This window comes from Gastrolobium bilobum, unplaced genomic scaffold (assembly GCF_033153095.1).
Source record: "Gastrolobium bilobum isolate Gb01-03AN ecotype WA unplaced genomic scaffold, APGP_CSIRO_Gbil_v1 utg2457, whole genome shotgun sequence".
NCBI classification, from domain to species: Eukaryota; Viridiplantae; Streptophyta; class Magnoliopsida; order Fabales; family Fabaceae; genus Gastrolobium; species Gastrolobium bilobum.
The window spans coordinates 294,165-301,978 of record NW_026897884.1 but is presented as its reverse complement, the minus strand read 5'-3'; positions in this window follow the sequence as shown (position 1 = coordinate 301,978).

Genomic DNA, 7,814 nt, shown 5'->3' with positions numbered 1-7,814 from the left:
CATCGTGATATACTAACTAAGTCCCATTAGCTATTACTAGTGGCCATTGACCAACCGGATATGACAATAAGTGTCATTCCCGAAGGAGTCTCGTGGACAACATAACGACTGTTTATCGAACAACCGAGGATATCAATCTCACACATAATCAAACGTGATAAGCACAATTAAATAAACAGACAGCTCGCAAGTCCCACACGGACTGCGATCCCCTCTCAGGGTCAAAGCATACATAATGGCTTTGTGCCCAAATAATACATCCATACATCATGTCTATATGTCCTCATCACATGCATCTACATAACTCATAATAAATACATCCATAATCCAGAAGCTCAACTAATAACAATCCTGAGCATTATTACATACATCAACATAGTCTTAAAATAATCTATCTAGGCATGTCAAAACACTACACATGCCATATAATCAAATAACACCGTAACATACACAGCAACATCAATCCACTAATCTGTAGTTGGGCACTTGCCCCTATAAGGCTCACCGCTACCATGGGTACCTAAAATGATGTCCCTAAAAAGGGATGAGATAACAAAATCTCAGTAAGCTCAAGGTTCTTAGAGCCCGTTTGTTTGCACTTCTTAAAAAAGTAACTTTTATCTTTTTCTTATTTTAGAAGTGTTTTTTATAAAAGTTAAAGCTATTTATATTTTTTAAAATATACTTAATTTTTAAAAAAATATTTGGCTGTTGACTTCTTCTTTTCTTAGAAGTTAACATTTGTAGCTTCTGAAAAAAGTAGGTTTTTGACTTTTTTTGTACTTTTGCTTTTTTAAAAGCAGATATCCAAACGAACTAAAAACGAAAAGTGCTTTTTTTCTTGAAAAAAAGCAACTTTTGAAGAAAAAAGCCCATCCAAACGGGCCCTTAGAGGATCCTCTAATCTCCTAAGCCCACTTTCTGCATGACAAATCAGATATAAAGCATATATAACAAACACACCGGATAATCATAACATCATAATTCATTATTTGGTTAACTATTCAAGGGCTCTCCCCAAGAATAGCTAACTGACATGTCCAACATGCCTAGTGTGACTTCCAGGGTCAAACCATAGGCAGTCAACACGAACTGTAGTATGAAATAACTCCCAGGATCAAGCCATAGGCAGTCTACAAACCATGATCACTGGCCAGGACCTCATCACATACATCATCAGTGCATCATCATAACATCAAGAATCATATCATCTCTATATGAATGTGAATGAATGCACATATACAACATACCATATACTTTCATACAATTCAACTATAATGCCCACCATCATGGTAGGGCAACAAGAGAGGAGCAACTAACACCAGGAGCTTACCTCAAGGAGCTTAGCATAAGCCCACACTCCAATATAACCATGTATGCTCCAAATCAATCCTCAAGTGCATGGTTCTCTAGGCACACCTAGAATAAGAACCATTCACATCATTAATTGCATAGTAATTAATTAAGTCATATACAAGCCTTAACCATTTAATGATTCCACTTTTTATACTCATATGCCAATAATATGCCCATTACAAGTCTAGACCATTTATTACATAAGTACTTGTTTTTAGTGCATTATGAAGTGTTATCTTATTACACAGCAACCACATATTTCAAACACCTTTTCTAACCTTAAAACCACACTCTAGGACCACTAAGGTAACTTATATTATTTTCAACACTTCCATGTCATAATATTCCCTCAAGGCCGAACATATATCCTTAGGCAAGCCTTAGGTTAGATTTTCAATTTGCTAGTTGATTCAAGCCTTGAACACACATTAAACCCTAATTCATCCTTCAACACAATTTTTGCACCTAAAACCCTAATTATTTCACACATGGCCTGTAACACCCCGTGTGCACCCGGCGTATTAACATACAAATGGTAATAACGCAACTAATTAAATGCGGAAGCTAACTTTTTCTTTCCAATTATGAACCATTCATTATTAACCAAGTGGATTATTTATTCCTTTTCAAAATAACGCCTCTATGTAAATTGCAATAAATAACTAACTGAATAACCTCAATAGATATATGTGTATCTAGTCACGGCACTACAACACGTAGACTGGACAAAATCCTAATACATTATACAACTCAACTCTAAAAGCATAACAGAAATCAATGTGGCATGGACAATCCCCATGCTCCCCAAATCAGGCAACAAAGCCAAACAATGTCTCAAATCAATAGCCATATCATAATAACAAAGCATGTATAAATCCAAAAGCGATAACAGGTAGACATGCATATATCAACTCAGCTCCGGCCTCCTGCCGCCAGAGGTCTCAACCCCCAAGGTACCTGTACCTGAAAATGTGCCCCAACACGGGGTGAGATCTCTAAAAAGAAATTTCAGTAAGACTAGGGGTCCTCAAGGATCTCTCCACCCTAAGCTCACTTACATGTGCAATATAAGTTCAAAAACAGTTTAACAATATAATTTCCAAAATCTTTGCAATGCAGCATATATCCATGTCATGTGTGTAAGCATCCTACTGGCCAGAGAATAATGACACGAGCTGTCGAACTCGCCTAAATTAAAAATTATTTTTATTAGGGTTCAGAAAATTAGCAGTAGAGTGGAAACCCTAAGTCGTCTCTCTCAAGGAAATTGCATCGGTCTAAATCGTTTTTTTTTCTGAACGTGATCATCTTCTTCTTCTTCTCTAGTTTTCGTTTCTGTTTTTGAAAAAAAATAAAAAAAACCGTAAATTTCTGTTTGCGCACCTGTCTTGTTTTTGCGTTTTGCACTCGATTGCGTTTCTTATTCCGATTTCTGCACCTTTGATTCTGCATCGGAATTTGATTCTGGAGAGGCATCTTTTATCATTTTTTGAATTTTTTGCATTACGGTTTACGTTTTGGGAAGTTTTGGGCGAATTTGGGGAAATCGGTAAAACTTCAGTTTGAGATATTGGCTCCGGGAGTTCTGTTCCCAAAGGAATTCGACCTTATGAGCATAAGTCACACCCTAAATGGGTGTGAGGTGACCCTTAATTTTGCCAAATTCTGTCGTTTACTAACCCGTTTTGGTGTTTCTTTGTCGTTTCAGGACGTGTCGGGTATTTCTGGATTTGTTCGACTTACTTTGATCGATCTGAAAATTGGTGAACTGAAGAAGACGATCATCCCTAACAAAAATCATGGGGCATAGCCCCAAGCATCAAGCCCTAGTTTTTTCGAATTCGTTCGTTTAGTATTTTATTTTATTTTTCGAAAAAATTTTATTTCATTTTTGAGTCCATAGGGTCATTTAGAGTTTAGGAGAGTTGGTCTCATATCATTCTGAGTTCATTTAGTATTTTTAGTAGATTTATTTTTGCTTCTATTTGCTATGAATCCAATTTTTCACCCTACAGATGCTTGTCCTTCCTTTCCAGACAGCGGTTTCCAAGTTGATCAGTCTGTTGCTGCAGTTTTTCCTGCAAAGCCACAATACCAGCAGATGCAGCAGCAACAGCAAAAAAACCCATCTCTAATGCATATAATCTTGGCTGGAAAAATCATCCAAATCTCAATTGGAATTAGAACCAGCAAAGTGCACCATTCCAACAGAGGCAGCAATTTGCACCTTCTCAGCAGAGGCAAAATTTTCAACAATTTGCACCTCCACAGCCAATGCAGCCGCCGCTAATGCAGCAGCAAGCCAGTAGCAATGGTCCTTCTTTGGAGGATTTAGTGAAGCAGATGGCAACTATCAATCTGCAGTTCCAACAGATTACTGAGTCTTCCCTCCAGAATCTGCAAACACAGATTGGCCAACTTGCAACGGCAATGAGTCAAAATCAACAAGCAAGTGGCAGCTCCCTTCCATCCCAAACAGTTCCAAATCCAAAAGGAAGCGGAAATGTGAGTGTTGTTACTCTGCGGTCTGGCAAGCATATGGAGGAGCCAAACCACACTGCTGCTGAGTCATCTAAGGGAAGTGACACTAGCTCCAAGAAGCAGAGCACTGATACATCTGAGCATTCTATTTTCTGCATTGATGTGATATGCGAAGTTGTTGAGGATGTTTCTGCTGAATTCCTTAATGATTTTTCTGATTTTTCATCTACTGATTCTGATTTCTGTGGTTGTGGTGATAGTCAAGAGTGCATTGTGTGTGCTGAAATAGCATCTCGTCTTTTTGGTTTCAATGATGCACTGAATGATAATTCTGATTCTGAGTGTGAATCTGCATTTTCTGAATTGCCTGCTGATATTATTGATGATCCTAATTCTGTTTCTGAGAATTTGTTTACAGGCATTGCTGCTGACTTGTTTTCTGCAGAATTTGCACCACCAACTACACCTCTTCCATCCATTGAGCAGCCTCCGAAATTGGAGTTGAAGGTTCTGCCCGACCACTTGAAATATGCATTTCTTGATGAGAATGAGCAACTACCAGTCATTGTGGCAAAGAACCTTCTACCTGAGCAGGAAGATAAACTGTTAACCCTGCTGAAAGCAAATAAGAAGGCAATTGGGTGGATAATGGCTGACATTATTGGCATTAGCCCTTCCATGTGCATGCACCGTATTTTGCTTGAAGAAAGTGTTAAACCAGTGAGGAAGAAATCAAGCTACTTGATGTTGTTTATTCTCCTTAGGGAGTTCAGGGAGTTCTCTTCCTTCTTTTTCTTTTCTTTCTGTTATTTGCTTTTTTATTTTTCTTTTCCTTTCTTTCTTTTAGTTTATGATTTTTCATAGGTAGATTTTCCTTTTCTTTCTGGTAATTATTGAGTGGTACATGGAGTAGACTTAGATCACAGTGTTTGATAGCATAATCTGTTAGGCTTTGATCTCGATTCTTGGATTATAACTACCTATTGATTGATTATGTGTTGTTGATTGCATGACTTGGTTTACCCTTGTGAGGTTTTGAGCCCGCATACATGGCATATCTTCTGGCCATGCTTTCTTTCTTGTGTGTTTCTGCTCTTGATTGTTGTCCTCTAGAACTTGCTCTTGTTCTTTTTGAAACTGCATTTTTCACTTTCATGCATGAATATGATTGAGGCATTCTTTCTTTCTTTACTCACTTTAGCCAGATAACCATCCCTTATGTTATTATCCCTTGGTGAGCCCTTTTGAGCCTTTATTTCCTTTATTTCTTAAGCCGCATTACAAGCCTAAGTGAAAAACCAATTAATTCCACACCCTGGAGTTTTACTGAGCATTGGTTTCATTGTGATGTTGTGTTTAAGTGTGGGGGTTTACCCGAGACGGACAAAATTTTAAGTGTGGGGGGTGACCATCTGATTCATTTCTGCTATGTGGTTTTACTTATACAAAAAAAAAAAAAAAATGTGTTTATCTTTTCAGTATCGTTGTTTTATGTTCTTAGTTTAGTTCTTAACTTTTGCTCTGTGTGAATTTCTGGGGTGTTTAGCTTTCTCTTCCATATTTATCCATACCTTTACCTCAGCCCCATTACAACCCTGCATAAAGCCCTCTTGATTTGTGCATGCATGTGTTATGAGCAGTGGAGAAGTAGAACTTGAGCAAGTCTATGGTAGGATGATTTTCTTGAGTTGATTTGAGTGATATACTGAATTAACTGATACATTTAAGAGAAAAATTGAGAGCATCTTGTGAGGAACCATTTTTGTGCAGTTAGCAGTTGCAGTTGAAGTTAGCAGGTCTTGTGATTCAAGATTAGGGAATTTCTGTCCTGATTGATTTACCTGTGGAAGACTTGTGATCTTTGTATATTTTCTGTATGCTTCATAGTTGTTAGAAAGGATTGGTTGATCTTAGTCTTTGCTTTCAATTTTAGTTTGTTTTTGCCCAGGAGTGCAAAAAGATAAATGTGGGGAATTTGATAACTCATATTTTGTTACACTTATTTATTACTCTTGGTTGGTATTTTTATGATTTATTTGAATTAAATAAAGGTCTTTTGGGTCAATTTACAATTCTAGATTTTAGTTGGGTTTAATTGATTTTCGTCATAATTTTCCAGATTTACACTACTTCCGTATTTTGACCATATCTCACTCCACAGATATCCGATTGACTCCGTTCTTGTTGCTTTTTGCAGCTAACAGATAGAGCTACAATCTCTATTACTTTTTGCACGAGTTCGACAGCTCGTGTCAAATTTGAACTCGCGCAAATTAAAAATTAATTCTTTTAGGGTTCAGAAAATTTGTAGTAAAGTGAAAACCCTAAGTCGTCTCTCTCAAGAAAATTGCTTGGGCAAAAATCGTTTATGATGACAGAAAATAAACGGAGGGTTTGTTTTGATTTCAGTTTAATAATTAAAAAAAAGGCAGAAGATAAAATTGGATGAAAAATTCGTAATTAAAAACAACCAACCTAAGGTTTGGAATCCATGGACGTCTTTCCTCGGATAAGACGATATCAGAATCGTGATTGATTTGTCATTCGGATCAGAATCCTTATTTCCAATTGACAACCCTCTCTAAGCGATCGCTTAGCATTTGATCAAAGACGATGCTTCTACTCATACAATCGCAGAGTATCAGCCCGCTTGATTTAAGGTCATAGGGTCAATCAACCTAATCATCAAATCTGATGATTAATCCCTTTCCATAATCGCAATCGCGAACCTCAGATTGAATATCCACAATCACACGATATCAATCTGAGTTGGGAAGGGAAACAAAACTGATTTGAAATAAACGCAAATCCTCAAGACTAATCCATGGAATCCATTACCCTTAGGTTGATTAAAAGGTTCTTAGCCTCGCATGGCTAAGGTAAACATGATTAAAATAAAAGAAGAGGAAGAAAAAGATGAAGAACAGAATTGAATTAAAACTCAGAGAGAACTTTTCTGTTGTAGAAAATTGACTGCTGAAGGGTTTCCTAGAGTCTCCCTTAAATAGCCGTCACGCAGGACGGCTAGGGTTTCACCGCTTCAGTCCAAACATAAAATAAAAGCTAAATAAAATAAAATAAAACAATAAAACATGGCCTTGAGCCCTAAACACATTGGGTCCTAATGTGAATTACAAGTTCAAACGACAAAATAAAATTCCAGCAAAACATGTCATCTTGAGATCAAGTTTCGACCATCTTCCCGTCCGAATTGGGCTTCAGTAGCGGAATAGAGATTGTAGCCCTATCTGTTAGCTACAAAAAGCAACAAGAACGAAGTCAATAGGATATCTGTGGAGTGGGATATGGTAAAAATACGAAAGTAGTGTAAATTTGGAAAATTATGACGAAAATCAATTAAACCCAACTAAAATCTAGAATTGTGAATTGACCCAAAAGACCTTTATTTAATTCAAATAAATCATAAAAATACCAACCAAGAGTAATAAATATGTGTAACAAAATATGAGTTATCAAATAAAAGGTAGGGATTACATACGTCTACAACCTACAGTACAAGGAGCACCGCTTGCACCTCACTCACGGGGTTACCATCTTGTATGTCTCCACATACTCAGGGGTTACGGTCTAGGTGGTACACCACATACATATCATATGACACTTGCACTCAATCAAACAGCTCAATAGCATATCAAGAATCGTCATTTATTTTCATAAAAAACACAGCATGCATATAACCATCCCTCCATGAGGTATGGTGGAACCAATAATGGACAAAATCGAGGACACGAAAGCTTACCTGTCGTGCCAAAATCTCTATCCAAAGGCTCGGTAAACACAGACAACCCAACAGTCTCACCACATGTCAATAGCAATCTTTTCGTATGAATACACAATTTAATATTCAGAATTCTCAATTTCATAATCATTACGCACGTTTTCTCTTTCGTTTACATCCTTTTTAATTCATAATTATCAAGCATTAAGTCCCACAATTAAAGGTATTAATGTTTCCC